A 7,801-nucleotide genomic window follows, 5' to 3' on the forward strand; every position below is an offset into this window, starting at 1 on the left:
AGTGCTGGAACAAAGACAGCTGCCCTGCGCCCCTTGTCGAGCAGCTGCTGATGATGGGAAGTAGCATGATGGCACCACCTCCTTCGTCGCAGGAAATGTTTTGTATTGGGCCAATGACTTCAGTTTTCCTTGCCTGGAGATGCCTTCATGAAGGAGGGGGACAGGGAATACAGGCGGGCATGTTGCAACTGGCATCTCCAGGGCTGCCAAGTCTTGGGTTCACTTGGGGCCAAGCCACTCCACAATCCCATTCCCCTTCATGCCATTGAAGAAGAAGAAGTTGTGAGGAGGGTCCTGCTGAGACAGGGCCTTCACAATTTCCTGTGCCAAAATCCCTCCAACCACCGCACACACTGGGGTCATCTCGGAGAAGCAGTACGTGATAAAGTCCTCAGGAAGCAGGTCAGGACTAATACCCAGTGAGTCAAGCACATCGTTTCGTATCTGGAGCAACAACTTGGAATCTTCCCCATATGTATGAGAACTGGGATCTCTTCCTTTATTTGTGTGGAGCTTTAGGAGCACTTGAAGGAGAAAGTGGTCGGGGTCGTGCGCTTCAGGGCAGCCTTTGCTTTCTCAGTGCTCCGGTCCACCTCCAGGGCTTCTTTAACGGGGCAGAAGACCGCCTTCTTTTTGACCATTGTTGTCTCAGAAGAATCAACTTTTACCCTCTTGGTATCAGGCCCATCTTCTACTCCTTGGCTAACTTTGGCAAATTTAGTTTTCTCCTCTACAAACTCATGCTCTCCTAGATTGGCAAATGTGTATCCATGGTAGCCAAACACATCTCCTGTAAAGAATTTGATGCTATTTTTGTGACAGATCTGGTCAACCTTAACTATGACATCCCGGGAGCAGCAAGTCAACACACAGCATCAAATTGAGTGAAAAATGACTGGTTTCTTCTCTATATCCTCAGTGTCCACCTTCACATCCACCATGGGGTTAAGATTCTGAGCTCGCTCCAAAGAGGCTTCAGCCCTATTTTGGCCAACAGACCCAATACGAATCAAGAACAGAGCTCTGGGTTCTTCTGGAGATACCTGTTCGTGATCCAGCATAGTCAGTCCTTTCACTCCTGCCAGGATGAGATTCTTGGCAATTTCAGCCCCGAGTCCTTTCATGCCGAAGAGAAGCATCTGGGAGGCCCGCAGCCATTTTTGGGCCTCCAGTCCCCACAGGCGGATCTGCCAGTCATACTTCGCCCGCCTCCTCCTCACTGATGCCGCCTCCAGCCTCCTCCTTCTCCACCATGGTGCGGGCTCTTCCTGCCTCAGCGCCAGTCCCACTCACGCCAACTGCCCGCCAGCCCCGCGCACCACCAACCCATTTTTTTTTTTTTTTTTTGAGATGGAGTCTTGCTCTGTCACCCAGGCTGGAGTGCAGTGGTGAGATCTTGGCTCACTGCAACCTCTGCCTCTTGGGTTCAAGCAATCCTCTTGCCTCAGCCTCCCGAGTAGCTGGAACCACAGGTGCGAGCCACCTCACCTGACTAATTTTTGTATTTTTAGTAAAGACGGGGTTTCACCGTGTTGGCCAGGCTGGTCTCGAACTCCTGACCTCAAGTGATCCACCTGCCTCGGCCTCCCAAAGTATTGGGGTTACAGGCGTGAACCACGGCGCCTGACCCAAAATTGCCTTTTGAGAAGAGAATTGGATGGTTGGGGATGGGGAAGAGGGAGAGCTCTTTTTACTGTATAGCTTTTTGTACCTTTTGAATTTGGAACCATGTGCCATGTATTATCTGTTAAAAATAAATTCCTTCCTTCGATGGAGATTATAGGAGCTGACCAATTTTCAGCTTGCCTACTCCCTTCCCTTAACACATTCACAAGCAGCTAGAACTCCCTCCATACCCGCCTTGTGTTCCCAAGTATACTGGAACCTACAACCAAATGCTCTCCTTACAACCACATGGCTCCAGCATTTGTACAAAGGCAACAGTGCATCTGCTGCACTCACAGACATCCCCACGCACGGACCCAATGAGCATGCAGTCCTGTGTGTATGTGTGTGCTTGTGTGTACATATATCCATGTGTGCCTTTGACCCAGCCCCTACCCTCTCCCTTTATCCGTATCTGCTTCCTGGGTGTGTATACCTGGCTGGGGGTCCCTAATTGCAAGGTGAAATAGGTTAAAAATATCCTACTCTGAAGCACTAAATGGGCCTAATTACAAGTGACTGTAAAACTCTAATTATAAGAGGACACATTAGTTGGAAAAAAAAAAAAGGAGAAGAAGGCAGAACTGAGAAGACCTGAGTGACAAATGTAGCCCCCTTAGACAGTTGAGAAAAAGGGGCTTAATTGCCCTTTGATAAAACTGAGGCAGTGGGAAAACAGCGGGAGGGATGGGGAGATGCCAGTAATCAAAGGAGACTCCTGCAGACAAGACCTTTCCCCAGGGAGCTCTCCCCGCCACCCCACAATTTCTCTCATAACTGTCACTTGCCTTCTACTGCTGGTGGGACAGAGGAGGAGGACGTTGTTACTTGTATCCAGCTTACTCTTTTACTCTCTGAGCTCCCTCAGGAATCCCAGGTCCTTGGTCCCCTTCCACCTATCAAAATCCATTCTCTCAGGTCCCATAGGAATGGCCTTGTGAACAGAACACACATTCTGATCTTGACCTAGCTACTCACTAGCTCTGTGACCTTTGTGAGGCACATACCCTGAGCAAACCTGTTTCCTCAATTCGAAACTGGGCTGGTAACATCTCTCTTACAGAGTTGCGAAGATGCACAGAATGGTATATGAGAAAGTGCTTTGTAAATGGGAAATTCTTGCACTGTTATTAGCCATTGGGGACCGGATTCACTGGACCAGGTCGAATGTTCTTGGAAGACAGGAATCATGTCTTAGTCATTTCTGCTTTCAGGTTCCTGCCTCTAATAGGGTGGAATCAAAGAGTCATTCTCACTGTAGGGTACATGGCAGACCATAACCACTAAGTTATCTTTCCCTTGCTGTGAATAAATCGACAAAACCTTTGGCAATGAGATGAAGCTGTGGTGGCCACACCATTAATTCTGGTATTTACTGACGTTTACAGTGTAGCAGGCACTATCCTAAGCAGTTTATGCGTATTCTCGCATTTGATCCTTTCTATGTCCTTAAAAGGAGCATATTATCTCCACCATCTCCATTTTAAAGATGGGAAATAGAATCTCAAGTTAAGAGACTTACCTCAAACTCCACTGCTAGTGAGTAGGGGAGCAGGACTCGTACCAAAACCTACACTCTAACTGTGTAGACTTCAGGCACCAGCCAGCAGGTGGTGAATGACATTTGGGTTTTGGAGCCTTTTGTGTGTGTGTGTGACAGAGTCTCGCTCTGTCACCCAGGCTGGAGTGCAGTGGTGAGATCTCGGCTCACTGCAACCTCTGCCTCCCGGGTTCAAGCGATTCTCCTGCCTCAGCCTCCCACGTAGCTGGGATTACATGTGCACGCCACCATTCTTGGTTAATTTTTGTAGTTTTAGTAGAGAAGGGGTTTCACCATGTTGGTCAGGCTGGTCTCAAACTCCTGAACTCAGGTGATCTGCCCACCTCGGCCTCCCAAAGTGCTGGGATTACAGGCATGAGCCACTGCACCCAGCCAAGACTTCTTAAGCAATCTACTCATCTATTTATAATTAAAGGCAATAAAACTGTTGATTAAAGGTCCTGATCATTATGCATTAGCCAACATTTATTCAATAAACAAGTATTTAGTACTTGCTGTCTGTATGGTGCTGTGCCCAGTAATTGAAATACATTGATAGTACATTGATAGATACTGCCTCTTCTTTCATGAAGTTTTTTGAGTATTCCAGTTGAATCCCAAAACACTAGACATTTCTGTTCAGCACACTCTTGGGTAGATAAACATACGTCTATTATTAGGCCTTTTGCAATATCTGGAAAAACAATCATTCATTTGAGAGAGAACTACGTGCCAGACATGCACTGAGCACTTTATAAATACTTGCTTATTTCTTTCATGTCTCTCTTCCACCGTCACTAGAAGGCCAGCTCCATGTTTTGTTCAACATCTCTAGGGCCGACAATACCTGCCACATAATAGGTGCTCAACAAATGTTTGTTGGCCAAATAAATTATCACTCGACAATTCTGCATGATAGATATGATTATTCTTTTTCTACTGATGAGGAAATTAAGACTCGAAGAGGTTGAATAACTTGCCCAAGTTCTTGCTACTCTGAGTGACAGGGCAGAAGTGTGAATGCTAGGTCTGTCTTATTTCTTCTATAAGTCTCTTCCACCAGAGTTGTCTAGAGCCAGGGACACTAGGTTGAACAACTCTGAGATAAGATGTGAATATGGAAAAGTGTGTTTGCGAGGAGGGAGTGGTCAGCGTGCATGGATCACAGGGAGAGAGAGGAAGGAGACTGCAAGTCATGTTAGTGTGGGAGGCCAGGAATGCTGAGCTGAGAACTTCGAATTTGAAAGGCACTGGTTAATGCAAAATTTTTGCTATACTAGAATTGTGTTTTAGAAAGTTTTTTTTTTCTTTTTGAGGTGGCGTTTCACTCTTGTTGCATGGGCTAGAGTGCAACGGTGCGATCTCGACTCACTGCAACCTCCGCCTCCCGGGTGCAAGCGACTCTCCTGCCTCAGCCTCCCGGGTAGCTGGGATTACAGGTATGCACCACCATGCCCGGCTAATTTTGTATTTTTAGTAGACATGGGGTTTCTCCATGTTGGCCAGGCTGGTCTCAAACTCCCGCTCTCAGGTGATCCACCCGCCTTGGCCTCCCAAAGTGCTGGGATTACAGGTGTGAGCCACTGCGCCCCGCCAGAAAGATTAGCAGCAATGTATAGGGCGGTTTAGAGTTCAGAGAGATGGGACCAGTGTCATTAATTCATCATTTGAGGAGGAAATAACCAGTCATTAAATAGAGGTGATAACAATAAGAATGGAAAGGAGGTCATGATGTCAGAAGAAACTCAATTGCCCCAAGTAATGGAGCCAAATTAAAGTTCAGAGATAAATTTGCAGTGACAAGTAGATGAGGCAGCATCGCTCTTACGGTGACCTCCCCCTTCCTAGAGTTATCTCCAGGTGGGTGGCAGCATCTGTGGTAGGATTGCTTTAAACCAGTCATCTTCTTGGCAGAGCCTCTGGTAAGTAATTTTTTAGCAAGTATTTTTGGTGCACTTAGTATTTTATAGGCTCACAGCATCAGCATCGTCACTTTTTTTGCACTTAGTTCAATAAAATGCATTAAGCCCATACTGTGTTAGGGTTTGAGATATACGAGCAGAGGTGTGGGACTGTGTCTGGCATCCTACTTCAATCTATATGTGACCTCTGTTTTGGATTCCATCAACCATAAAATGGGAATAATAACACACCTATCTTACAAGGTTGCTGTAAGGATTAAATGAATTGATATAGGGAAAGCAAATAGAACGATGCCTGGCATATAGTAAGCGATTAGTAAGTGTTTGCTAATGTTATATAAAGCCTGTCTCCTCAAGGACACAGTTGGATAATAGGATGCATATAGGACACTGCAACAATAGATGTATACGCAAGGGACAGAAAGTTCTAAAGGGGAGTGATTCTTACAGTTACCTTTTCTATTGTTCAGCCTTATCCTTTCCACTGAGAGCAGAGCTCTTTTCACAGTTTCCTAGGCTAATGCTTCATCCCCATTCCTCTCCCCAGACTACTCAGTGAGAAAATGAGGATTAAATCTACCCAAGCTCCACGACCCTTGGACTTACTGGGAGAGTGTGTAAGAGGCAGAGCTCCCATGCAATTTTGGAGGTGACCTTTATCCCCTTCCACCTCTGCAGACCTGCCAGGAATGAAATCTTTGCTTGGGACAAATGAGATTATGTTCTCTTTGGAGAGGACAATCTCCATCTCTCCCTGGACACGGATATTCATTTGCCTGCAATGAACCTGCAAGGCAGATGAGCCTCTGAGATACCCTCTTTCTTGTTCACTTAGGGGTGAAAAATTACCAGCAAGAAACCAATTAGCATCCTCTACAAGCAGGTCCCAAGCCTTCTGGAGCCAATTCTTTTACTCCATCTTCTGCACACAAGCATCATCTGCTTTGGGGTTTTATCCTAATTGAGTCAAACCTGTGCTGTTATCATTTGTTCATTGTAGCCCCAAGAGAGAAGAGTAAAGGAGGGAGGGAGGGAGGAGGCTCTGTCTTCCTTCGTCTCCAGCCCAGTGGAAGACAGAGAGGGTGACTGGCCAAAGGGATCAGAGGTCAATGATGGAGGAACTGCCTAGACACTGAGTGGCTGATTTACATGCAATGAAAAGCAATACAAATGAATGTTTCTTGAATACTTATCGTAATATGTACCAGGCACTATACTAAATGCTTTATATGGATTAACAGAATTATCACAACTCTCCCTGTTATTTCCCATTTAAAAATGAGAAAAAATATTTAAAAAATAAACTAAAAAATAAAAAAAATGAGAAAAACAGAGGCACTAAGAGGGTAAGGACTTGCCCAAGGTGACATAACTAGATAAAAAGGGAAACCAAGGCTGGGCGTGGTGGCTCACGCCTGTAATCCCAGCACTTTGGGAGGCTGAGGCGGGTGGATCACTTGAGGGCAGGAGTTCATGACCAGCCTGACCAACATGGTGAAACCCTGTCTATACTAAATATAAAAAATTAGCTGGGCATGTTGGCATGCACCTCTAATCCCAGCTACTTGGGAAGCTGAGGCAGGAGAATAGCTTGAACCTGGGAGGCGGATGTTGCAGTAAGCTGAGATTGTGCCATTGCACTCCAGCCTGGGCAACAAGAGCGAAACTCTGTCTCAAAAAAAAAAGAAAGGGAAACCAAGATTTGGGCCTCAACCTGCCAGTCCCGTGCTCATAACCACTTATCTCCTCAGCCAGCCCATTGGCTATATTTAAGGAGCTAAGTTATCAATTGCAACATTGGAGCAAAGACTCAAGTTCAGCGGTGCTGCAGAGAAAAAACAAAAACTCCTGCTGAGAAACCAACAAGCCTCTTTCTTTGTGATCTTCCAGTTATCTGGGGAAAGCCATGATGTGCACCAGGGAGGGAGTGTTCGCCTACTACAGACTCTGACCTGGCTGCAGTAGGGGAGATGCAGAGGAAAGACAAGCAGCCTTCAGGGAGCCGTGGCCTAATGGGGAAATACTTGTAAATATCGAGATAAGCTAAGGCAAGTTGACGTCTGCCATCAGGGGCAAACTGTCTGAAACCCAAAGTCCAGACTCCTGAGTAAAGCACTGAAGGCCTCTCCCGCGGTGGCCTCTGCCAGCCTCTGCAGCCTTGGAATTCTCACCTTGGATGAAGACAAATATGAAATTTTTCTCTCAAGTAACAGCTTCTTCTCATTCTAACTCCACTGGCAATGCCTGACGCCCTCCATCGTTGGAGTAAAACTGCTTGGGTTCAGATTCAAATGTCAGATTTCATTTCTTAGAGCTTAGGGTTACACATTCAAATGTCCTCAGGGGGCCAGGCAGGTAAAACACACAAACAATGGAGGTATAATCCAGCAGTGAATGGTTTAGTCTGCCTTAACCTGTGGCGTATATGTTTTCCCTAAAGGCTTTCAGAAGAAAAAGTGTTTGATAATGCTGTGCTGACCAGGCAAGACCCTCTGGCTCCATCACTACAAGGCTCTTACCTTCAAGGGGGAGGAGCAATGACAGTGGACCCAGAATTTCTTTTTTCCTGTGAATTTCTTTTTTTTTTATTTTGAGACAGGGTCTCACTCTGTCACCCAGGCTGGAGTGCAATGGCAAGATATCTTGGCTTACTGCAGCCTCTGCCTCCTGGGCT

General features: G+C 46.2%; 1 pseudogene; it reads right to left on the reverse strand.

Moving 5' to 3' along the window:
• Window positions 1–219: 219 nt before the first annotated feature.
• LOC101176125 lies at window positions 220–1,254 on the reverse strand (annotated as a pseudogene).
• Between the last annotated feature and the right edge of the window lie 6,547 nt (window positions 1,255–7,801).

This window comes from Nomascus leucogenys, chromosome 15, assembly GCF_006542625.1.
Source record: "Nomascus leucogenys isolate Asia chromosome 15, Asia_NLE_v1, whole genome shotgun sequence".
In the NCBI taxonomy this organism is placed as follows: domain Eukaryota; kingdom Metazoa; phylum Chordata; class Mammalia; order Primates; family Hylobatidae; genus Nomascus; species Nomascus leucogenys.